Genomic DNA, 26,261 nt, shown 5'->3' with positions numbered 1-26,261 from the left:
GATGGGGCGTATTGCTCCGTTTGTTTTGATAAGGTAAATGTTGGAACGTTTTCGAAAAACGTTTCAATGCTTCCATAGCCGCCCCTCCAAAGGCAAAGTTCTCATGCAACACTTCACTGACTTTAGGAACAACGATTTGCAGTGGACAATAGATGGAATGAGATGCCAGTTTTATATATATTGCCATTTCTGCTTAAGGGGGGCATATTATACCTGTTTACCTAGCAATAATCAGAGTCCGTTACCTTGTCACAGTCCCCAACGAGATTCAAATAAACTTAATAGGGTGATTCAGGTAATTTTTGACAGACCGTTACGCGTATATATTTTGGACACTTCCATTTGATTCTGCCGTAAATGTTCAGAATATATACGCGTAACGGTCTGTCCAAAATATCTGAATACCCCTAGTTCACCCGAAACCCTTGGGCAGTTTTGCACACCGCCCATCGTTGCTTTGATCAGCCTGGTCAGCTTCCCACACAGATCGAAAAAAGAATGTAAAGTTCTGTGACATATGATGCACATAATTGGAGCGTGGGATATCACAGAAGTTTACATGACATATCATATAAAAGTCATAAAATATCATGTAAACTTCCATTATATGTCATGTAATTCAGCATGACTCTGAGTATCTACATGACATATAACACAAATTTACATGATATTATTTATTTGTTCACTGTCTTCGTCATGGACGCACATATTGTTTGATTAAACTAGGTTCCTTATTCTATTCAGCATGACTCTGAGTATCTACATGACATATAACACAAATTTACATGATATTATTTATTTGTTCACTGTCTTCGTCATGGACGCACATATTGTTTGATTAAACTAGGTTCCTTATTCTATTCTTAAACTCTAATTTAGATATATTAAAATCGAAATCTGCACAAACTACATTAAAAGCTTTCAAACACGCACAAAAAGGACTATTTTGACCATAGTTGGTTCTATCGTCGCGGTGGAACATTTAAGGGAATTTCACCAAGAAGTGTAGGGCAATTGATGTTACCATTGAGGAGATCAAAGACGAACAATCGTTGAAGTTTAACTCTCCTCGCCGCCAAAGATTCTAAATTGCTGAGCTGGCAACGGTCTGGATAACTTGGAAGGTTAGTTGGATCCGACCATGGAAGCTGCCGCAACGCAAATCGCAAGAATCTACGTTGTAGACGCTCAATCCTTAATGTTTGCGTTAAATGGAACGGTGTCTAAACTGGGGCAGCATACTCTAAAATGCTCCGAACTAGTGCGCAGAACAGTGTTTTCAATGCGTAGACGTCAGTGAAATCCGAAGCATGCCGGTGAATAAAACCTAACGCTGACCACGCTTTGCCAATAACTGTAGAAATGTGCTCGTTGAACCGGACTTTCGAGTCGATTAAAACTCCGAGATCGTTAATAGACTGAACACGCGCTACTGGAGTCGATCCGATGAAGTACTGATTGATGACCGAAGTGTTGCGGCGAGTGAAAGATATAACCTTGCATTTGCTTCCATTGATGAGCATCCCGTTGTCACCGCACCACACAAATAGTGTGTTCAAATCTTCTTGCAATGCCACGCAGTCTAACGATGAAGCGATGGCACGATACAATTTCAAATCGTCAGCGAAGGACAGCTTACCGCATGCAAGCAGCTGGTATAGGTCGTTCACAAAAATGATGAATAACAAGGGTCCTAAAACACTGCCTTGAGGTACTCCAGAGGAGATGTCGAAGTTGCAGGACCGCGCCGAGTTAACTGAAACACATGCTGAACGGTCCGAGAGATAAGAATACAGCCATTTTGTCACCCAGTGTAGAAATCCAAGGTGGGTCATCTTTTCTACGATTGTAAAATGAGGCACCGTGTCGAAAGCCTTCGCAAAATCAATGTAGATTGAATCGACCTGGCGATATGATTCCACCTCGCGTGGTAGTTGAGTGACGTAACACATCAAGTTTGTTGTGGTCGAGCTCATCCTCTATGTAATTAGTTGTAAGCAATATAACACCACAGAGCAGGAGCACTGCCAAATAAAACGTAAAGTAAGCGTAGCCGAAAGTAGTTCTTCCTTCGTCTTGTCCCCGGGGGAAAGAAGACACAACGTGGGGCCTATCAACCGCTGCACAATGGGAAAAAAATAGGTATAAAACGCGAATAAATTCAATATCTCTGCTCGGAGTGAATGGATTTGAATGAATTTTTGACACAAACTGTAAACTATTTTTACAGTTTGTGTCAAAAATTTATTCGAATCCATCCACTCCGAACAGAGATATTGAATTTATTCGCGTTTTATACCTATTTTTTCCCACTGTGCGCTGGACGAAACATTGGTAATCCATCATAACATTAAGTTTATATGACTGAAATGAAGTTTACATGACGTGTAAATCTAATTATTTTTATCTGTGCAGGAAATCTGTTTTGTCCATGATTTTTCATTCTGAGTGGTCGATACTGTCGTATGCCGCCTTGAAGGCGATGAACAGGTAATGCCTTGGGATCTGGTATTCACGGCATTTCTGGAGGATTTGCCGTACGGCGAAGATCTGGCCCATTGTCGAGCGTTCGTCAATGAAGTTGACTTGGTAACTTCCCACGAACTCATTCGTTTTAAGTGATAGACGACGGAAGATGGTCTGGGTAGCACTTTGTAGGCAGCATTCAAAATCGTGTTCACTCTGATGTTCTGACATTCCAAGTTGTCGCGTTTCCTGCGGATGAGATAGATAACCTTTTTATTCCACTCCTCCTCCGGTAGGAGGTTCCCAGATCCTGACAACAGCCTTCTTGGATCATATTGTTGAGCTCATCTGCGATATCATCCTTACCAGCTGATTTATTGGTTTTGAGTTGGAGAATGGTATCTTTAATTTCTACCAGCATGGGAATTGGATCATTTTCGTCCCTGTTGCACTGGCGTAGTCATTTCCTCCGCTGCCGTGATCTCCAGGGCCTACGTTTTCCATGCCATTCAGGTGTTCATCGAAGTGCTGCTTCCTCCTTTCAATGACCTCACGTCCGTCCGTCGAGATTATCCTGTCCTAATCCCTGCACATTTCGGCTCGCGACACGAAGACGTTGCGTGAGGCGTTCAGTTTCTGGTAGAACTTCCGCGTTTATTGGTAACGGCTATGCAGTTTCATTTCTTTGCACTGTACTTCTATCAGAAGAGACGAACCAGCCAAGGGCTGAAAGTCTCTATAATATAGCTAAATCAATCAATCACTTCTTTCAGGCGACGCGTTTTCTCCCGAAAGAGGCGGGTCTACTGTTTCCGCTTTTGTTTGTAGCGTTCCACGTTCTGCCGGGTTCTTTGCTGCAGCATTACCGCTCGCGCTGCGTTCTTCTCCAAATGTACTCTTCGTCGAACAATTCATTTCGTGTTCTTTTCACGTACCCGATGGTGTTCTTGGCTGCGTCGTCTATGACTACTTTTACTGTACTGCAGCAGTCCTCCAGGAGCCACATCGAGTTCATCTGGCAACTCTGCCTCAAAATTCTGCGCGTATGCTGAGGCGACATCCGCCGGTACCACGGGGAGGTAGGCATAGATTTTCTGAGAAGCGGCTTATGATCTCAGTGGCAGCTGAATTGCGCATTACTCTGTCATTACAGGACATTTTTGAATAATTTACCATGCCGTTAAGGTTTGCTCACTTATCGACCGACAGTCGATGAAGCAGGCTTGATATCTTCCTATGTTTTTATTCTTTTTAGGTGACATTCGACTCAAGATCATTTGTGATATCATTCTGTAGGCGACATTCAAAATGGTGATTGCTTGGGAGTTCTCATGTGATGCGTTCAGCTGCTCACTATCATTACCATATCATTAACATACTCAACAACTTGCCTCAGCGTGAGAATTAAACATTTAATTTTCGTTTTCTGCTGCACTGATGTTGTCGTTCACTCTGTTGCCTTGGTCCCCGTTTAGGTGTTCAAAAAATGGCTGTTACTTGAGCCTTCCCATGAAATACAGTAGAATAGTGATGATCAATGGGACTTTTCACATACAAAGTCCGTGAACAGTTTTGGTAACACTTGCAAACGACAACGCTGGAAAGAAATTTGTAAAAACTGCACTGAGGAAGTTCTAATAATTACAGAAACAGTCTGATTTATGTTCAGCTTCTCAATACTTAATACGTAGTAATGCAGTATTCATCATGCATAAGCGACAGCATTATCGTCAAATCGAGTTTGAATTCAAACCAATTAAAATATGCGCGCAGGTATTCAGCAAGGCCACGTTGAGGGTGCCTACAAGATAGTCTTTCAAATTGTATGAGTTCGTGGGGCAATATCAAGCTGGATTCATGGGTGAACGTGCTACAACGGACTAGATGTTCGACACCCGTCAGGTGTTGCAGAAATGCCGCGAACACAACGTGCCCACACATCACTTGTTCATCGATTTTAAATCGGCATATGATACAATCGAATTTCTATCGATAGTGATGAAATCGACAACGACACCAGCAGAGAAATTCAGAGGCGCATTGTGGCAGGAAATCGTGCTTACTTTGGACTCCGCCGAACTCTACGGTCGAATAAAGTTCGCCGTAACACGAAGTTAACTATCTACAAAACGCTGATTAGACCGGTCGTCCTCTATGGGCACGAAACATGGACCCTACGTGCAGAGGACCAACGCGCCCTTGGAGTTTTCGAACGGTACTGCGTACTATCTACTGCGGAGTGCAGATGGAATACGGGACTTGGAGAAGGCGAATGAACCACGAACTCCATCAGCTGCTGAGAGAACCAACCATCGTCCACATCGCGAAAATCGGGAGGCTAAGGTGAGCGGGTCACGTCATCAGGATGTCGGATAGCAACTCGACTAAAATGGTTCTCGAGAGTCATCCGACCGGTACTAGAAGACGTGGTGCGCAGCGAGCTAAGTGGGTCGATCAAGTGGAGGACGATTTGCGGACCCTTCGCAGAGTGCTGAAAAACAGTCTCTGTCCCTGTTGGGAGGTAACATCAAGAAGAGAAGATTTCGATTGGCAGCTGCACTTTCACTTTGTACAACGCCTAAATGTATTCTATTCTAATTCTACTATATTGAGCTGGTTGCCTTTGTGCTGCTGTCGCTTTTCTACCCTGTCCATGGTAGAATGACGAGCACGAGGATAACGATGTGTGGCTCTTGTTCCTTTTCCAGTCCGATTGGAAGTCCATTATGAGTTGACGTTAGCTGATATCCAAGTTTCCGGATCCGTTAGAGCATATGCTCAGAAGAGGGTCAGATGTCAGCAGCTCTCGGGGGGGGGAAACAACTGACTAAAAAATGCGAGTGCCGGGGCTGGGATCGAACCCATGACCATCCACTTATGAAGTGAGCGTGTAGCCACTACGCCACGGGCCCGGAAATTGTTAGGGATTACTCTCATTTTTATAGCTTAGTAAAAATCTATCTGCTGCTTCTTGATAGACACAGAGAGAAAACAATTAAATTGAATAAATGAATGATTGAAACATATACCGACTCCAAACGCGTATGGTGAAAACTGGAAATTGATGTCAGATTTCAAGGTTGAGATCACCAGACAACCTTAGCATTGGAAGCTTTCTTCACTTTTACACATGATGCTTAACCACCTTTTGCTATTTTTGTACTGGTACCCACTGTGATTATTCGAGGTCAACCATATAAAACGCAAGTTCCATCGATGATGATCGTCGAAATCGATAACCACAACGCAACGAGCGACTATTTCCACGCAGAAGTTGTACACTGCGCTGCGTCTATGAATAAAAGATGTCTGGAAAGGCGGTCAAGTGGCAAGATTTGTCGTCCGCTCACCTGCTTACGCCGCGTGCTTTGAAAGCAAGAGGTACCCAAGTGATGCGACGGACGGTGACATTGAATTGTTTCACAAAACGCGCACAGAACTGTAAACTGATCTTGGTCTGCTGTGGAGCGTGTGCCGCCTTTCGCGTATACATACATTCCGCACTGAATCGGCCGACAAAGACATTAGCTAGTATAGACTGACGCATGAGGCGCAGCCATTTGGCTACAATCGAAATGGAATTACGCTCGTGCTTTGTGACTCTTGAATCTTGAATTATTGGTTCAAGGCTAGACAAAGCTAGCAGTGCTATTTTAGGAAACAATGATCAATTGTTGAATCGAAGTATTAAGTAAGACATGTGGCAATCTTAACATTTTTCCCATTTTGCCAAGGAGATTCATATTTGACAGTTTGGCGAGTGTCAAGTACGGCAGCAGCGCAGTGCTCTGAATTATGAGCAGCCAGCCAATTTAATCAGACACGACTCAGCTATGTCAGACACAAGTGAGCAATAAAAACGCCTCCAATCTAATGTAGGAGGTCGGTACAGGTAGAACGGGAAATCCCACGCAATGAATTTATTTCTTAAGAACAGATCTGTGACTGAGAAGGTGTGCTTGTTCCAAACTCGTTTGTTCGGTTGTTGAGCTGACCTGATGGCTTGCCAGTAGTAATATGCAACGTGCGCAGGAGGATTATACCTAGATTGAGTTTAAATAAGGGCGAAAGTAACATGAGAGAGTTCTCTTCATCGACTCTCTCTTCTACAAATTAAAGTGACAATATGCAAATTCAATCGAATTTTTTTACACTTAGACGCTAGATTGCATCACAACCTAGCGATTTATGACCAAAAAGTGCAACCATACTGGCATCTTGTCACATTAATTTGAAGAAGAGAGAGTCGATGAAGAGAACTCTCTCATGTTACTTTCGCCCTTATTTAAACTCAATCTAGATACATTAGTATTCATCGCTTTTTGTTCAATTTGATTTTTATTAGGGTACGTCTGGTACATATCAAGGAACAGACTGAAAAAGTTGAATACCCGGAGATAATGAAATTATGTACTGTAACATTTGAAGCCTTTGAAAGTTTTTAGCAGGTTTCCTGAGTAATCTTCCAAGTAGGGTTTGGGTGCTAGTAGTGGACCCCCTAAGCCATCGAAATGTACTTGTGCGGCTTTTTGACTATGTTACGATGGTGGATTGTTCCAAAGTGGAATTTTATAACAAGTTGCATGTCCATAATAAATTATGCCAGTCCATAATAAATTATGCCAGTGAAATACGCATTTGAAAATATGCATCGATGTTGCCTATAATGGACCCCGGTGGGGTCCACTATAGGATTATTTACAAATATCTCGGCGCCTATAGTGGACCCCCCATTTGATTCCCATGTTATCTGTCACGCTGCCGACGGAGCCTTTAGTGGCCCTCCTGAATGTGCCTATAGTGGACCCTTTTGAGTGTTTACATTCATTAAATAGTTAAAATAACTGATTTTAGTGGCCACTGGGCAATTCGTTTGCCAGAAACTGCTGTGTAGCAATGTAATCGATGTTCCCCCGGTGGAAGTTGCCTGGAAACAATTGATTTGGCCATTTATATTCGAGTTTTTCTGTGGGGGGTCAACTATAGGCGCAGGGTCCACTACTAGCACACAACCCCTAACTGTATTTTCTCATGTTTTCAAGCAACAAGTAGGGTGATTGTTGGGTCTCCTTTAAGCCTAGTGGTTAAGGCTATGAATCGTCTATCCGGAGATGGTGGGTTTGATTCCCGTTCCGATCAGGGAAATTTTCTCGACTCCCTGGGTATGGTGCTTACCTCACAATATACAAATTTATGCAATAGCAGGCACAGAAAGGCCCTTCAATTAATGACTACTTATGGAAGTACTCAAAGGACACTAACTTGAAGTGAGGCAAGCCAAGTTCCAATGGGAACGAAAAGTCATACAGACGAAGAAGAAGGTGATAGTTGAACACTTTCCAAATGTTGACCTACTGAAATTTTTATTTTAAATCCCACTATAATAATTCTCGGCTGAGGGGATGCGTATTTAAGTAAAAAATGACAAATATTTTACGTTAAAAATTTTCCAAAAGCTAGACTTAACAAATATTGGCGTGAGTGAGTGATCCCAATCCTCGAGTGCTTTTCTTGGCTTACCAAATAACATTCAAATATTTTTTTAGGGAAGGCCGACATGCTCTGCAATCATGATAATTGTGTTTATTATAGGATTCGTAATAGAGACATACTTGTACTTGTGAACATGAATACGTAAAACCACGTTCTTGAAATAAATAATTAATACTTTAGTGAAAAGCTACATAATGGCAATGTGTGTGTTTTCCCTTTATGTATTTGACTATGTATCTGTTCATCATTTGAAAAACAAGTTTTCACAGTACCGCCATCATAATGACTCAAGGCGCTTAGAATTAAATATTATTCGTGTATTAGGCCGTTACAAATATTCATTTCACTTTTTGTCCCACCACTCTTCGGCTGGTCGAGGGGGGGAACAAAAATAAAAAAGCATTTAATCTGAAAAATATTTAAAACACATCGGATTTGTTAAAGATATTTTTTCAGGACCCGATATTTTGATAAATATTTTTTTTTATCTGCCCCCTCAAAATGCAAAATCAGCCAAAAACTTTTGAAGAGGGGGAGGGCTGGGCAAAAAGTCAAAATTAAATTTGTATCAGCCTTATTATATAAAAAATATAGATATTTTGTTGGACTTTTGCTACTAAGCTTAGTATTTTAAAGGCCGTTTACACCGAAAACCGGACAAAGTATTTATCCTGTTTCTAAGTCAAATTACCACGGAATTGGATGAAACTTTCTATGCTCAAGACCGATACATAGACGAACGAAAATAAAATACATTGTTCCCCAAGTCACCTTTAGTATTCAGGATGGAACCATCTGAGTTAGCACGCAAATTTATTTTGCACAAAGTCTCATAAATTTCGTATTATTTATTAACAACTTCTCCCAAAATTCCGTTGAGTTGTAATGGACGATGAAACATACTGCCTCAGAAAGTTCGAATATCTTACAGGACAGGATTTTAACACATCAAACTTACCATAAAGAAGATCCTGAACGTCTGAAACGACAATTGAAAACCAATTCCCTAAAAGATATTAAGTATCCCAAGTAACAATTTCAATTCCTTATAGATTTAATTATTTCTATGGAAGCTTTATCACAGCATGACCAATTCATGGAATATTTGTAGTTGTTTTTATCAAGATAAAACAATCTTCGTTCGTTTGCGGGTTTTAAGTTATCTTCAAGTTAATTTTGAAATTCACGCATAAAACAACTGAATTTACAAGAGCATTTAATCTTATAATAAGTTTTAAACCGTATTTGAAGTTATTTTCAACACATAAGCGCTGTTTGCAGATCAGAAGGAATTTCTCAGCCTATCTTGATGCATGGGAAATTCCTTGCCTGAATTGCTCAAGAAACCGGTTTTTCTTCCATCGCAGTACGCAGTTGCGAAGAAATGACAATTTAAATGGCAGTCACCATAGAAAGTTTCTGCCAGGAATCGCTCAAGAAGTTTCTTGAGCAATTCTTTTTGAACTCGAAACTGCGCTATAACATCAACATATTTTATTAAAAGTTTATGCTTCGGTTGTTCAAGTGCGTTTCATCTGACTAATCCTCCTTTAAAAACTTCTTGAAGCCTTCTATTCTTGAACTAGAGCCATTACTCTGGAACAAGAACTATGCGAAATAATAATAATAAGACAACGAACTATTTTATCAATCCAAATAACGAATATAACAAATTGGTTGAAAAACCGCGTTTTAATGCAAATATAAACACATAAACATGTTTGCTCACTGATAATTTAGCCATTCTTGTGCTAAAAAGTAATCGCATGTCAACGAAATAATGATTTTACGGCCAATCAAAAATGCGAGTAGCTGGCTGCTGTCGTCTTGCCTTCAACCAGTTCCTCACACAGGCCACAGCTATGCGAATCGAAAATGAAATGGACACTTACTGTGACTCTGCTCAAGCTCATGCCAAATAGTGTAGTTTTAGTAAGTTGCACTTCATTAATAATTGCAAAAATACAGGGAAACATGATAGAATTGGTACATCTTGACGCGAACACTGCGAAATGTACAGAGACAACTTTCTAGCATCGAAAACGTAAACAAACAATTGTCAAAGGCTGTTACTCTTGAATAAAACGAATAAGTTTCATTTAAGACAAACAAATCTGCCTTAAGATCATAACTAGTAAAAACAATCTTCAATAAAGGCTGTAGCTTTCATGCAAGGTGACTTGGTTCCATCATTGTTTTGAAGGGGTTTGGATTAAAGGAAATAACAACTGATGGCGGCTGCATGAGTTTTGTTCGATTGGAACGGCAGCCATGTTTAAATAGAATTGAAAAAGTGGCGTAGACTTTTGTTTTTATAGGAAATTTATGTCTTCGTATAACTATGATTGATATTATTTTTGGGGCGCTTTGTTATTTTCGTATGTTTTGGGCGGCATATCAACGAAAAAGTGGGCATGGCACGGAAAATTTTGATTCCCTGTCATCAATGATCTGTCAGGCAATTTTAATACTTTAGCCATTTCAATTTGATGAATATTAATTTGCAGTTCAATTAACATTTCGTCCATGAAACAAAACTGCATCTGCATAATGCTTAGGTAAACGATTTCATTTATTATGCATTGTTGACACTTTTGAGAAAGACAGCTAAAAGATCAACATGCCTCAAGCTATTCTTGTTAAAGTTTCATGAAGTTCTTATAATCAACCATCAGTGCAAGTACATAAATACAATTAGTTTCAAAGCAGCTTTGAAGATCTCCTGAAGAGTGGGCCAGATTAGTCTTATGGATGTTTTATGCCTATTTTATCTCGGATTTGCAGAACAAAGAGCTTTATTGCTAAGTTTTATTATTCTTTCTTAGAAATTACTTCAGGATTGCCATAAAAGTATAAATTGTTACTTGGGATGGCAAGCAATATGTTCGTGAGAAGTAAAATTTCAGATTTTTGTAACACCATATACGTTGAGATTTTTTCGGAAGAATGCCTCCAAAAGCGTCTCTTACGTTTTCTGAACAAAAAAAACATGTGACCTCGCTCTGGTGAGATTTGGCCAGTTGCCATTACGTTAAAGATTCAATCACTTGGTACGATCAAAACAACGTTGCTTATGTAACCAAGGATCGTTATCCACCAAACCGTCCACAGCTGCGACCAATTGAATCATACTAGTCTATTACTGGTCTATGGTGAATGAAGACCTCAAAAAACAGTATAGATGTGTCAATGATCCAATAATTTCGTTCTCAGTGACATATTGCTTAGAAGTAAATCGACAAGTTCACTGTGCAAAGCTTCACGAAAGGTGTAAACAAGAAAGTCTATATGCTGTGGTGTTGAGTATCACATTTGTCTATAATATGAATTAAAAAAAAAATATGGATCAAAAACATGCTGTTGTTTTTCTAGAATACTTTTTCTGTGTCCGGATATAGGTGTGAACGGCCTTTAGAATGCGTTTGATAGTTTTGCTATTGTTTGAAAACCATTCAACATATTTCAATGAAATTTTCACACAGTCATCTACGCATACTACTTCGAAACGCCTGAAAATTTTATGATTCTATCTTCAAAGACAAAAAGTTGTGACTATTTGTAGGAGATGCAATAATTTACAATATGCGCTTTTGACAGTTTTCTACCGACCCAGCAAATTGAAGGGAATGGCCCAAAGTATCATTGGGCGAAATTTCAGACTTACTTATTTTTTTGTTTTAAAGTTGCTCTATAAACACACCGTGTATAGATGTGAGTTGGGCAGATCTGTACCCTGCGTATATTTCATTTACATACTTATTACATTTACTTATTAGATGGATCATGGATTTGACACACATAGAGAAATCATGCATAGAATCATAGTTTCGCATGTAGATATTATTCTAAATTTCATGGAGTTTTTGGACGACCTAGAACATTTGTGGAACACAAAATAATATCACATTTTATGCCCATTATGCTGTGAGAATCTTCGAGACATATACCTTAACAGAACTAACATCAATAGATCACAACCACTATACTTGTGCACCAAAACTGCTTTTACAAATACAATAGGCCTGAATTTAAAGGAATTTGGAGACCTTAGAGGTCTGCGTGACCTGTTGAACATGTACTTCGTATATCTTAGACAAACACCTTACGAATAGGCGCGAACCACTCCATAATGCACCCCCAGCATGGTCCTGCTGGATACCCACGCCTTTATAGCTGTGGCTATATGGGCCCTCTTTAGGTGGATTTATGGTAAAGAGGCGGCGGGAGTATCCAGTGGGATTGCCTCAAAGGGTCTTAAGAAATCTAAGAGGGTTTCAGGAGCGTACCAGCGTAGATCCAGGTAATCTCATGGGGTTCCAAAGGGGTGTTCTAGGGATTTTCAATGGGTTTCTGCGACGTTCCAGGGATGTTTCCATGGGGTCTCAGGGGATTCCTGAAATCCATTTCAATGTGTTTTAGGGGCGTTCGAGAGGTATTTCAGGCAATCTGATGGAGTTTTAGGAGCATCATGGATATTTCAGGGGTTTTCAGAGGTTCGAATTGTTTGCAAATCGTGAAACAAAAGCTTGAAATTTATAGTTTATGCTTAGGATTACATGCCATGTTTTTCAAAGAACTCAGAACGATTATATTCTTTAGAAACAAATTATCAATTTGTAGGTTTTGTTTCACGTTTTACAAAAAAACTCGTATGGAAAACTTGTAGGTTTGGTAAAAACCGGCATAACAGAGACACTTGTACGTAATCCGCAGCAGAAGAAGATAATCTCTTTCCAGAGAATTAACAACCATAAAATCGACCCTTCTAATGACAGAATACTCCCAATTGATGGAGTCGAAGAGCCCGTCCTTTATCCACGAAATAACAGGAATGAGGCAGTTTAAGGTCACTTGTCCAAATCGTTTCAATCGGATGTTTAATGTTTAATATAAAGGTAAGCATTGTCAACATGAAATGATCTCACCAAATTAACTGAAGCTTCCGAAAATATGTCTTCGTTGTTCATCGCAATTCTGTTAATTTCCTATTTAAAAATCTTTCTCTTGAAAATCGGAAATTCGGGTACCACAGTTCCGAGACTCACACACGCGTAATTTTCCCGACAATGGCGACTAACACTCCCCCAACGCAAAGCCATTGTGCTTTTCGTAGATAATAGTGTAAATTACTTCATTTATACCACTTCACATCACATGACCTTGTAGCTTTTTAACTGACTACTACAAAAAAATGTCTGCTGTAAGAGTCGGTATGGTGCTTTTCGTCAAAATCTTCCGCAACAAATGGTATTCTAAATCAAAAGGTCATACAGTAGACGTTCGCTCGGTGCAAACGCTTTAACTGCAATGCTTTTTAACTGCAAGTCCTGTAAGTGCAACAATTTTGCAGTTATTGCACCGCCTGCACTTGAATGCATTTTAGATCACTTTCGGACAAACTGACAAGACTTTGACGTCTGTCAGTCGTGGCAGTTAACGAATTTCATTCGGTTGGTGAAACGTAAACATGTTGCAGTTATCGAACGTTTACTGTATTACTTATCAAAGCGAATCCTGACCCAACGATACCTTCCCTACTAACAAGCACTCCTTTCTGCAGCCTTTGGTGGAGACATGCGGTAAACGCCAACTTTCACACAACAAAGGTTAGTACTAATATTCCTTCCCTATTCCAACCTGACTACAAGGACGTAGCCGTCTCCGTTATTCGTACCGTTAATCTTCCTAATTCATCACGTTGGGACCCTAATGCACTAGGAGGGTTAAAGAGAGCATTTGAGGCTTGCACAGTAAGAATGGTTATGAAAGGTTATGAACACTCCCAATCAAACATTCAGTTGAATCATTGTAGCATTGATTCGAGTCAATCATGGAATAGCTGTAGCAACCTTAGATATGCGCAGTCAGTCAAGCTTAGAAAATGTAATTTAAGGGAATTCAAACTGAAATAAGGAAATAACTAGATCTAGATATTAAGTGGATATTTTTCAACTACCGTGGAATTAAAAACGAATATTTTTATTTCCAATTCAATTTAATACATAGCTACCTACTAACTGTACAACAGAAATTCAAGATTCCAATACGTACTAACTGTTCTTAGTATAATTGAAGAATTATCCTATCCATAAAGCATGTGTCAATGTCGAAACCATCCTCAGTTGATCTTGTGCCAATCGAACAATCATTCATCCAATAAAGTACCGCACAGAAACCGATTGGTCAATATCCATCAAGCCACTTGCTTCATACATAGCATCTTACCCCCTCACTTCCCATGTCCGGTCGGTCCCTGTTGGCGATGTCTCACTCGCCGAGACCTGTCCTGCGTATTGCTGGAAAAATGTTAATGATCGCGTGGATTAAACCGCTGACTCATAAATAACTATGCCACTTGTCGATAGCCGGACGGTCGGTCGATGTGTGACTTTGACGTGCAATAACAGCCGGTGCGACCGCGCGCACGATGATGGCAGGCAGCTCAGTGAGTGACGAGAAAAGTGACACCGTTTTTACTCCCACTACTATTCGATCGAGGGCCCATATAGCCGAGGCGGTAAACGCACGGGTATTCAGCATGACCATGCTGAGGGTGACGGGTTCGATTCCCGGTCGGTCCAGGATCTTTTCGTAAAGGAAATTTCCTTGACTTCCTTGGGCATAGAGTATCTTCGTGCCTGCCACACGATATACACATGCAAAATGGTCATTGGCAGAGGAAGCTCTCAGTTAATAACTGTGGAAGTGCTCATAGAACACTACACACTCAAAACAGATTTGCGGGCTCGGCAAAAACGCGCACAGCCGTCTGCTCAGTAAAACTATCAGCTGATATCCCAGCAAAAAGTGACATTTGTTAGCTGACTCTCAGCAAAACGATTGCCGAAGCTCAGCAATGAATTGTCAAAATTGCTGAGATCTCAGCAAAATGGTTGTTTGCTGATTACTCGGCTGTGCAAATCTCGGCAAAAGAATGGAAAAATGCTGATATCCCGGCAATCTGAATTAAGTGTGTAAGCTGAGAAGCAGGCTTTGTCCCAGTGAGGACGTTACGCCAAGAAGAAGAAGAAGAACTATTCGATCGATCGCGGCTCATTAGCTAGAAGTGATTTTTTCCTCTCTTATTGTTAATCGACTTCAGATTGGCTATAATGTAGGCAAGAAGCGTGCCGGTATGCGATAATTGTTGCCGCGCCGATCTGCTACTATTAGAAATCCGAGGTGACGACAAGCCCCGCGACTTGGAACATATTTTACATAATGTTACAGAAAGGCCGATGGATGGCGTGTGTGTCAGGGTTGCCGTTTGCTGCGGAAAGCAATGTTTCGACGTGCAGAGCATGAAATAGTTTCAGTCGCTTAATGTCACCCGTGTCACGATAGATTTTTGCAATCATCATGTAAGCAAAATAATATCTACTGAATGATGTGTGAGGTAATAGTACATGAATTGAAGGTTCGTCGCCTGTTGTAACGCACTATGTTATTCAATTCATGCGTAATCTATGCCAATGCCGAACAAAAATAAAGCTTGGCCATATGTAACGATGTATTCCTATTTGGGGTGTTATTTAAACATCTGCGAATTATTTACAAATGTACATAGGGTATGAGTGACATCAGTAATCTCATGCTCCCATTTTCATCCTATTCGAAAACAAGCGATTACGGCACCGATTGACTCCGTTCTTTTTGTTTTCATGGGTGCTCACTTCTAACAAAAAAATCAGAAATAAGAAAAAAAAACAAACAGCGCTTCAATCCTTTGTTTTTCGAGGGATGAAAATGGGAGCCACATGTTTAATAAGGGAACCAATACCCTACTTACATGATGTTCGTCAGATCGCGTTCTACCTCGTCCACCCATCCTGCCCGCTGCCCACTGCGCTCCTTGCTTTCTTGTGTCAAACAGATTTGTGGCGAAACCTCAATTTGCAGGGTTGTTGTCCGACAGTCTTGCAACATATCCTGCCCTCCGCATCCTTCCGTATTTGGTCACAGTTTAGATGCATAGTTCCCCGTCGTATGTTCGTGGTTCATCCTTCACTGCCACAGACCCCACACACACCGTCGAAGATCGTTCGTAGCACGTGTCTTCTGATACCTCCTCCAGCATGGTTCGCGTCTCGTGCTCTTAAAAGACCACCGTCTTCGTTCACACGAGAAACCCTTACTCAATTTTGCACATCATCCACCATTGCTTTTATCAGTCTTGCCAGCTGTTCTCGTACATGATTTTCAATAGCTCTGTGTGGTCGATATTGTCATATGCCGCCTTGTCGTCGATGAACAGGTGATGCGTTGGGACCTGGTATACACGTAATTTCTGGGGGATTGGCCGTACGGTAAAGGTCTGGTCCATTGTTGACCGGCCATCGACTAAACCGGCTGGATAACTTCCCATGAAGATATTCGTTTTTGAATAAGACAACAGAAAAGGGCCTGGAATAGTACTTTGTGGGAGACATTCATTATGGTGATTGATAGGAAGTTCTCACATTCCAGATGGTTGCCTTTCTTGTGAATGTGGCAGATTACCCCTTCATCCACTTTTTTTTTGTAGCTATTCGATTTACCAGATTCTGACCATTAACCGGTGAAGAGTTTTGGTTAATTCAGCTGCAACTACACCAGCTATACCTAGTTTAGCTGCATCTCTACACCAGCTGCAATGTTGGATTTGAGATGGTGAATGGCATGCTTAGCTTACCTCAGCGTGGGAGTTGGATAATTTTCGTCCTCATGGTTGCCTGTCAATAGGCACCCGTTCATATCTCGCCACATTTCGGCTCGGGATATGAAGTCATCATTGCGGGATGCGTTGAGCTTCTGGTAGAACATCCATGAATCTTGAGAACGGATGTAACCGTTTGATTACAGATTGTTGGTTTTTGTTTTGAGTTTCATGTTATGTGTCGGACCCTTCTCGTGCAATAACAGTTACTGTAACTGTACTACTGTAGAATATCACATTAGTGAAAGGGTTCTCTTAAAAAAAAACTCAGGCGTCCGTGTGCTGTAGATGTGTTTTCTAAAAGTGCAGTGATGAAATACTTTCATGCAGCGTCATCCGCAATCTTGGAGTCTTAGATCGAGACTAAATCAGCCGTTACAGCCGAACACCGTCCATGATTCGCAGAGCCGGATATCGAAGGCCCAAAAGGCCACCCTGTCGCTATTCTCCGTTCTTTGTCAGCGCCGTCATCCGCCGGATTCCTCGATCAAAGCCAAACCAGCCGCCCTGCCAATCACCGTTCACGTGGTACTGAACCCGACACCAATGGGTCACCGTGTCACCCAACACTGTCATACACCATCTCTGTTTGTTCGACCAACGTTAAATCGGTCGGCACAGCGGGTCACAGACGCAGAATATTGCCAAGCTTCCACGTGTCGCCAGGCAAGTACGCAGGTTCCCCGGTCGACCCTCATCTTTTTTGTAAGTTTCGATTAGAAGCACTTCATTCCACTGTAACTAAGTCATGCCGTGCAAACCCCCCCCCCCCTCCAAATTCAAGCAGAAATCCAAAAATTCAAAATATTCTACAATGTTTCAGACAGCTAGAAACTTAAAACATAATTGGACAGAACTTCAATGTGTTTCACACAAGAACTTGTCTATGTTGTTTTTTTTTCTATTTGTTTGTGCGAATTTTAACTTTATTGTTTAATGTTTTCGAAATTGAAACAAACATTTTGATTAGGTACATACACATTATGTAAACTTTAAATATAACTTTTTTTCTGTTCTAGGTGCACCTCGAAGAAACCCACACTTGGAAAAGGTAATTTTTAATCAGGTTTAACCCTAGTAGGATATTGGAGTCAATAGAACCCAGACAGGTACGCTAGTCGTGTACTACGCCATCGTGGTGCGGAAATTCTAACATCTTAGGAGGGTTAAGTTTACTTAGGATGAAAATTAGTTTTCTGCACTTATTACATATAAACCTGAATTGTTCCTTATTAACCTAAGAACAAAATGGCGTTGATAGTCATCATATGTATGAACGAATATCCTAGATCTTCGAACTTACACGCTTGTTGCTTTTCTAGCAATTCTGCCTTTTTTCAAAACTGCAAAAACCGCCACGAAACAGTTCACAGAAACAAGTAAGCAAATTATAGAAGACGTAATTGTGCGACATTTCTTCAGATTATTAATTTCTGGCTTATCTGCATCTCCAAGAAGCGCGTGGTGTGCTTTCCGCAATTAAAATAATTTGAAAACCCCGCCATAGCAAACCCAAACACGCTCACCAGCATAAGCTTATCGTTAATCTTGAGGTGTAATCTTCGTGGCCTTTTCTTTCGCCAACCATTTGTGTGAGGCGTGCTTTTTACACGCAGGGGGTAGCTAAAGAAAAATGGAGCCATTTAGCACGCGGAGCAGCCGAGATGAAGCCATGAACACCGCCAACTATTTGCCCGCCGAAAGGATGTGATACATTTACGGGCAAACCCCGCTCTCCACTATGAACGCTATGAACTCCAATTACCTACTACGAAAGAGTACATTGTTCCACGCGAGCAAGGTTTGTCACTTGCGGCGGTGCTCGTAAAGATCACACTGAAATTATTCGCATTGTTTCAGTGCACTTGGTGAATTATAAGCGAAAGACAAATTGTGCTCAGCGACCTGTGACTGCACACAAAACCGCAGCGGTGTATCGCCGACGCGCTGTACCATTCTGCAACATAACACAGTGTTTCGAAAAATTTAGCGTACGCACTAAGAAATCTGCAAGCACTGTATTGTAAATTACATCTTTTTTCCGAACTGCAAATTTTAGTATGTGTCAGGTTCAGGAAACCTATATTCACACGCGATTTGTTCTAAGTTATATGTGTAGGGTTCGGGACCATTTCAACAGAGGTCTTATTTTGAATAGTTTCCGTTTATAACTCAGTCAATTTCATACCATATTTTATACTTCATACGTACAGTAAGCTGTGTACAAAAATTAAACTTAAATTATATAAAATTGACTATGTTTTAAGGGATAAAAATAGAAACTATAATAAAAAAAACAATGGCAACACTTTCACAGACACATTTTAGTTTGCCTAGAAAAACGATGCTGTACAAACATTTTATCGATTCACTTTAAAAAGAGAACTACCCATAGCCTTAGCTGGAATATATACAATTGCTTCCCATTTTGTGCGACCGTTCCACGAAAAGTGCGAAGTGTACAAGTGCCACCCAGTTTAAGACCTTATGTTTGTCGCGTTGTACCTTCATTATTTGAAGGCCAGCGTCAGCCAAAAGAGAATGGTACCTACCTAGAAATTCGTTGTGTAAGCTTTTCGGTGGAGTAATTTCGAACTCCTATAGGAGAGAAAGGCATGGAGCTTCACATCGATTTGTTTCTCAATTTCGAATGGCATATTGGATTGTTGAATGTTAGAATTGTTGGATATTGCACCGTGACTAGCAGGTCACTAGCAGGAATCTACGAAAGTTAAGAGTGATAAAATTAATTACTCTCTTTGATCAAACACCTAAAATGGGGTTTGGATATATTTGTTATACGATATGTTTTATATAATCTCCATGTAAACCATGGAAGTCCCGATCAGAGAATGGGCTGAGGCGGGAGCATCAATATCCAAAGAGTCATCCCATAATGGGGCTAGACGCCTTGAAATGAAGGCGGCTGAGATTTGTAGGAGCAGGATGCAGAAATTCTTATAGCTGGTGGACTCCGACTTCCGGACGGACGGAAGTTGTCTCATATGTTGCTGAATCAGTTTCGGGTTAGAGCGAAAACATCGATGTTAACTTTCGAAGGAGTTCTTTTCCCATGGATTGGCCAGATTTCCTGCCTCAATACGGTGAAAATGGCTTGATGTCCTCCATCCGGGTCAAAGTATGCGCTTGTGGAAGAACTGCAGGATGTCGTGTTTAGTACTCTTCAAGCGAATGACGAAGACGACCACCTACTCGAATGATGCCATATTTTTCCAGAAATGGTCGAAGAATTATCAACGGCGAATTAGTAGGGACTTGATAGCTCTTCTTAAGGGATTCTTTTCCCTCAGAAATACATTTCTATTGGGCCAAACGCCTCCCTTACCTTGTTGGCTACAAAGTAACCTTACTCCAACGTCGAGCGTATAGTAGAGCACCATCTTCGTCGGCGATGTTCCTCGAGTTTCCCCAAACTACACAGGGGATTTTTCGGCTTTCAGTCTATTAAGCAATCAAAACGAAAATATTCTTCCTACGCCCGACGTTTCAACGGAATATGCCATCTTTTTCTAAAGTCCTTAATGGTACATTGGCTGTAGGGCCCATATAGCCGAGGCGGTTAATGCACGGGTATTCAGCATGACCATGCTGAGGGTGACGGGTTCGATTCCCGATCGGTCCAGGATCTTTTCGTAAAGGAAATTTCTTTGAATTCCTTGGGCATAGAGTATCTTCGTGCCTGCCACACGATATACACATGCAAAATGGTCATTGGCAGAGGAAGCTCTCAGTTAATAACTGTGGAAGTGCTCATAGAACACTAAGCTGAGAAGCAGGCTTTGTCCCAGTGGGGACGTTACGCCAAGAAGAGGAGGAGGTACATTGGCTTACCTACCCCGAACGTGTAGGGATCGCAGATCTTCTTCAACCGCGTGCAGCCAGCGCGTTCGCAGCTGCTCGTGAAGTCGCCGACCTCTGCCTGGTTCCCTGCTGAATATTGTTTTCGCTATTCTTCCGACATTCGCACTACGTGTCCACTGAAGTCTGCCGTATTTTATACGTTTCACAATTTTCGCATTTTTTACACTTAATACAACTCTGAAAGCTTTTCGGTCTACCCCCTTTAACGTCCACGCCTCGTGACCGTAGAGGGCAATCGGAAGAACCAGCGTCTTATTTCGTTTGTGTTTGCAAGTTACGGGGCTTAAGCTGGTTACGCAATCCGTAAAAGGTCCTATTCGCAGCTGCTATACGCGTTTTCATAGATAAGCAAATTCTTCAACAATTTCAAACACATCCCCATCAATCACTACCTCAACACTAACACCACTAGGCCTGCCTCTGTCTCTACTCGCAATCATGTACTTCGTCTTGGCAGAGGTAATCGTCAAGCCTATCCTCGCTGTCTCTTTCTCTTCAGAGGAGCATAAGATTCCTCCACTGCCCTACTATCGATGCCGATGAGATCAATATCATCCGTAAAGCCGATGAGCATGTGCGACCGTGTAATGATAGTGCCATTCCTCTACACGCCAGACCTCCTTATCGCTCCTTCGAGTGCAATGTTGAACAGCAAATTTGAAAGACCATCACCATGTTTCAATCCATCCAAGGTCACAAACGAGATAGATACTTCGTCTGCAATCCGAATATGTACTTGATTTCGATCCATTCAGCGTTGCGCGTATCAGCCTAATTAGTTTCACCGGAAAACCATGTTCTGGCATTATCTACCAAAGCTCATTCACTGAATCGTACGCTGTTTTAAAATCAATGAACAGACGCTAAGTCTGCAAGTTATATTCCAGAAATTTATCTAGGATCATCGGCAAGTTGAACATTTGATCCGTCGTTGATCGGCCCTCACGATAATAATCAGCAGCCTGGTATTCGCCGACGAAGGACTCCTCAAGAGGTCTCAGTCTGTTGAACAGGACACGCGAGAGTATCTTATACGTCGAATTTAAAAAGGTAATCCCTCTGTTATTGGAGCACTCTGTCGATTGGGCATATGAGGCCATCCAACCAACTGGTGGGCAATTCTTCATCCTCCCAAATCTTTACAATAGCCTGGTGGATTGATTGATGTAGCTGCTCGCTTCCGTGCATAAGAAGTTCGCCCGGGAGCTCGCCCTTCCCAGCAGCTCCTTACGGGCCTTCTTAACCTCATCCAGTGTTGGTGGTTCCACTGCTTGACCGTCATGCATTATGGTAATCCTGTATCTGGGTGCTCCTTCGCTACTACCATTCAACAAATCTTCGAAGTGCTCCTTCCACCTGGTTGCCACCATTGTTTTGTCTGTAAGCAAATTTCCTTGCCAGTCATTGCACATGGCGGGCACTGGCGCAGTTTTGTGTCAGGCACCATTGACAGTTGCATAAAACCTCCGCATATTGTTCCTGTCCATGCTTTTCTGCGCTCCAGCAACCACATTCTCTTCGTGCTGCCGTTTTTTACTGCGGAGGATTCGTTTCTCTCCTGATTTTGCCAACCTGTTCCGCTTCCTGTTGACGGTGCGGTGACCACTAGCATTAGACTTCTGGCGGCATTTTTTTTTCGTTCGTCACTCGTTGGCACTCCTCGTCGAGTCAACTATTACGTTAGCGTAGTTGAGCGGTACCTATTACCTCTTGCGCTGTTGTTGTCACTGTTTCATGGAAAACCCCCATAAATTGTTGACCTTTCCAGATCCGTTGGTCTCTCCTATCCTCTCGTCCAGCTTCTGATGGTACTGTGCAGTAACTCCTTCGGCTGACAAGCGTTGGATATTGAAGCGCAACGTTCTGTTGTTTCTCTCGTGACGCTGGATAATCGCGCCCGGATTTTTTCAGCTACAAAATAAAGATCCGAGTTAATGTTCTGGCCTCTGTAGGACCTCACATCTATGACGTCCGAACGTCCAGCACGTGATCTGGCAGCAAGTTTCACTACTCGGGTGTCGCCAGATGTGTTTTTGGATATCCGTACGTGCGAAGTAGGTATTGCTGATTGTCATCCTTCTAGCAGCAGCGAATGTCACAAGGCGCAGACCGTTATCGTTGGTAACGGAATGAAGGCTTTCCGTTCCAATTACAGGTCAAAATCAACTTTCTCTGCCGATCTGCGTTTGCATCTCCGATGACTATTGTCACATCTTGTTTTGCGCACTCTCCGTAGGCCTTATCAAGGCTCTCATAGGACTAGGCACATGATGCCATAAGTCGAAATCAAGATTTCGGGAACAGTTACATACATCCGTCATTCTTACAACGTGCCCTGCCCACCGCCGAAGATCGTCCTTAGCACGCGTCGCTCGAAAACTCCGAGTGCTTGCAGGTCCTCCTCGAGCATAGTCCATGTCTCGTGTCCGTAGAGGGCCACCGGTCTTATTAACATTTTGTACATATGGCATTTGGTGCGTGGGTGAATCTTTTTCGACCGCAGTTTCTTCTGGAGCACATAGTAGTCCGCTGATGATGCGCATCCGGATTTCACGGCTCACGTTGTTGACAGCCGTCAGTAAGGATCCGAGGTAGACGAATTCCTCCACCACCTCGAAAGTATCCCCGTCTATCGTAACATTACTACCCAGACGGATCCGGTCGTGTTCGGTTCCGCCTACCAGCATGTTTTGTTTTTGAGACATTCACCACCAGTCCGACCTTTGCTGCTTCGCGTTTCAGGCGGGTGTACAGCTCTGCCACCGTTCCAAATGTTCTGGCAATAATGTCCATGTCGTCCGCAAAGCACACAAATTGATCGGATTTTGTGAAAATCGTTCCCCGGCTGTTGAGCCCGGCTCGTCGCATCACACCTTTCAGAGCGATGTTGAAGAGTAGGCATGAGAGTCCATCACCTTGTCGCAGTCCCCGGCGAGATTCGAATGAACTAGATAGTTCACCCGAAACCCTTACGCAGTTTTGCACACCGTCCATCGTTGCTTTAATCAGTCTAGTCAGCTTCTCAGGAAAGCCGTTTTCGTCCATGATTCTCCATAGCTCTGCGCGGTCTATATTGTCGTATGCCGTCTATACTGTCGTATGCCGCCGTGAAGTCGATGAACAGGTGATGCGTTGGGACCTGGTATTCACGGCATTTCTGGAGGATTTGCCGTACGGTGAACAAGGATGGGAACACTCACTTGGAAAGAGTTACACTCACTTGCAGTTTTCTCAACTCAGAAGCGTGCAATCAAGAAACGATGTATACCTGTACGACTTTTACCTTGTGATTTCGTCTAAAATTTTGCCGACTAGAGCAAGGGTCGCACACGCATACCGAAGTCATGAGGGAGCGTTAGGCAAAATCACAAGGCAAAAGTCGGACATACATCGTTTCTTGATTGCACGCTTCTGAGCTGAGAAAATAGCAAGTGAATGTAACTCGTTGCAAGTGAGTGTTCCCATCCCTGACGATGAAGACCTGGTCCGTTGTCGATCGGCCGTCGATGAAGCCGGCTTGATAACTTCCCATGAACTCATTAGTTTTAGGTGACAGCCGACGGAAGATGATCTGGGATAGCACTTTGTAGGCAGCATTCAAAATAGTGATCGCCCTGAAGTTCTCCATTCCAAATGGTCGCCTTTCTTGTGAATGGGGCAGATTATCCCTTCCTTCCACTTCTCCGGTAGCTGTTCGGTTTCCCAGATCCTGACTATCAGCCGATGCAGACAGGTGGCCAACTTTTCTGGGCCCATCTTGATGAGTTCAGCTGCGATACCATCCTTACCAGCTGCTTTGTTGGTTTTGAGCTGGTGAATGGCATCCTTAACTTCCCTCATCGTGGGATTTGGTTCATTTCCGTCCTCCGCTGCACTGTCGTCGTTTCCTCCGTTGCCGAGGTCTTCCGTGACTACGTTCTCCACGTGCTGATCGAAGTGCTGCTTCCACCTTTCAATCACCTCACGTCCGTCCGTCAAGAGGCCTCCATCCTTATCCCTGCATATTTCGGCTCGCGGCACGGAGTCGTTGCGGGATGCGTTGAGCTTCTGATAGAACTTCCGTGTTTCTTGGGAACGGCACAGCAGTTCCATTTCTTCACACTCCGCTTCTTCCAGGCGGCGCTTTTTCTCCCGAAAGAAGCGGGTCTGCTGTTTCCGCATCTGTTTGTAACGTTCCACGTTCTGTCGGGTCCCTTGCTGCAGCATCACCGCCCTAGCTGCGTTCTTCTCCTCCAAAACCGTTCTGCACTCTTCGTCGAACCATTCGTTCCGTCGATTCCGTTCCACGTACCCGATGGTGCTCTCGGCTGCGTCGTTGATGGCTGCTTTCACTGTACTCCAGCAGTCCTCTAGAGGGGCCTCATCGAGCTCGCCCTTGTCTGGCAACGCGGCCTCGAGATTCTGCGCGTATGCTGATGCGACATCTGGTTGCTTCAGTCGCTCTAGGTTGTACCGTGGCGGTCGCCGGTACCGTACATTGTTGATGACGGAGAGTTTTGAGCGCAGTTTGACCATCACCAGATAGTGGTCGGAGTCAATATTGGCAACACGATAGGTCCTGACGTCGATAATGTCGGAGAAGTGCCGTCCGTCAATCAGAACGTGTTCGATTTGAGATTCCGTCTGCTGTGGTGATTCCAGGTGTAACGATAAGGCAGGCTGTGTTGGAAAAAGGTGCTACGTATGGCCATATTTTTGGAGGTGGCGAAATCAATGAGTCGTAGGCCGTTTTCGTTCGTCTGCTGGTGGGCGCTGAACTTACCAATCGTCGGTCTGAATTCCTCCTCCTGGTCTACCTGAGCGTTCAAATCTCCTATGATGATCTTGACGTCGTGGCTTGGGCAGCGATCGTACTCCCGTTCGAGCTGCGTGTAAAATGCGTCCTTGTCATCATCAGTACTTCCGGAGTGTGGGCTGTGCACGTTTATTATGCTGAAGTTGAAGAATCGCCCCTTGATCCTCAACATGCACATTCTTTCGTCGATCGGCCACCAACCGATCACGTGCCTCTGCATATCACCCATCACGATGAAAGCTGTTCCCAGCTCTGGTAGATGGTATGATTACCTCTAAACGTTCGCACCATGGATCCTGTCCAACACACCTCCTGCAGCGCTACGATGCCGAACCCGCGGTCCTTCAGTAGATTGGCGAGTATGCGGGTGCTCCCAATGAAGTTGAGAGATCGGCAGTTCCACGTACCGAGTTTCCAATCGCAAGTCCCTTTTGTTCGCTGGGGTTGTTGCCGTTGGTCTCGGTTCGTATTATTCTGTTGCTGATTTTCCGTTAGGGGCTGTCCATAAACCACGTGGTCATTAGGGGAGGGGGAGGGGGTTCGGCCAATGACCATTTTGTATGGACTAATAAAAAAATTGTATGGACTAATGACCACGCAGGGGGGGGGGGGGGGTGGGTTGAAAAGTCTCAAAAAAATGACCATGTGGTTTATGGACAACCCCTTACAATGGTTTACGGCTGGCTCGTAGAGCCTGACACCAACCCCCTACTTTCCGGAGGACCATTTTTTTTTATTCCTGTTCGGGTTTGTCACTGCGACCAGTTTTTAGATCTATTGTGACATTACCCGTATCCTTAGTGTAGTGCATGTCGCATTACTCAATTGCCATTGAGGGGCAATAAAGTATCGATTTTGAAACAGTTTTTGTTTTGTTTTCTTAGAAAACAAAACAAGAGAACTGTTATTGGCCATGCATCGGAAACCTAG

General features: G+C 42.8%; 1 protein-coding gene across 2 annotated transcripts in view; it reads left to right on the top strand.

The window, feature by feature from the left end:
* Positions 1-26,261, top strand: part of LOC109431308 (calpain-C) — a 94,633-nt gene that overhangs the window by 11,871 nt on the left and 56,501 nt on the right. The window contains exon 2 of one of the 2 annotated variants that reach the window (XM_029868403.2): positions 17,674-17,705. The exons of the other annotated variant lie outside the window; for it this stretch is intronic. The gene's annotated coding sequence lies outside the window, so the exon portion shown is untranslated. The remainder of the gene's footprint in view (positions 1-17,673; positions 17,706-26,261) is intronic. 2 annotated transcript variants of the gene reach the window in all.

This window comes from Aedes albopictus, chromosome 3 (genome assembly GCF_035046485.1).
Source record: "Aedes albopictus strain Foshan chromosome 3, AalbF5, whole genome shotgun sequence".
Classification (NCBI taxonomy): Eukaryota; Metazoa; Arthropoda; class Insecta; order Diptera; family Culicidae; genus Aedes; species Aedes albopictus.
Note: the sequence above shows the minus strand (reverse complement) of the source record. Positions and strands in the feature narration are given on the sequence as shown.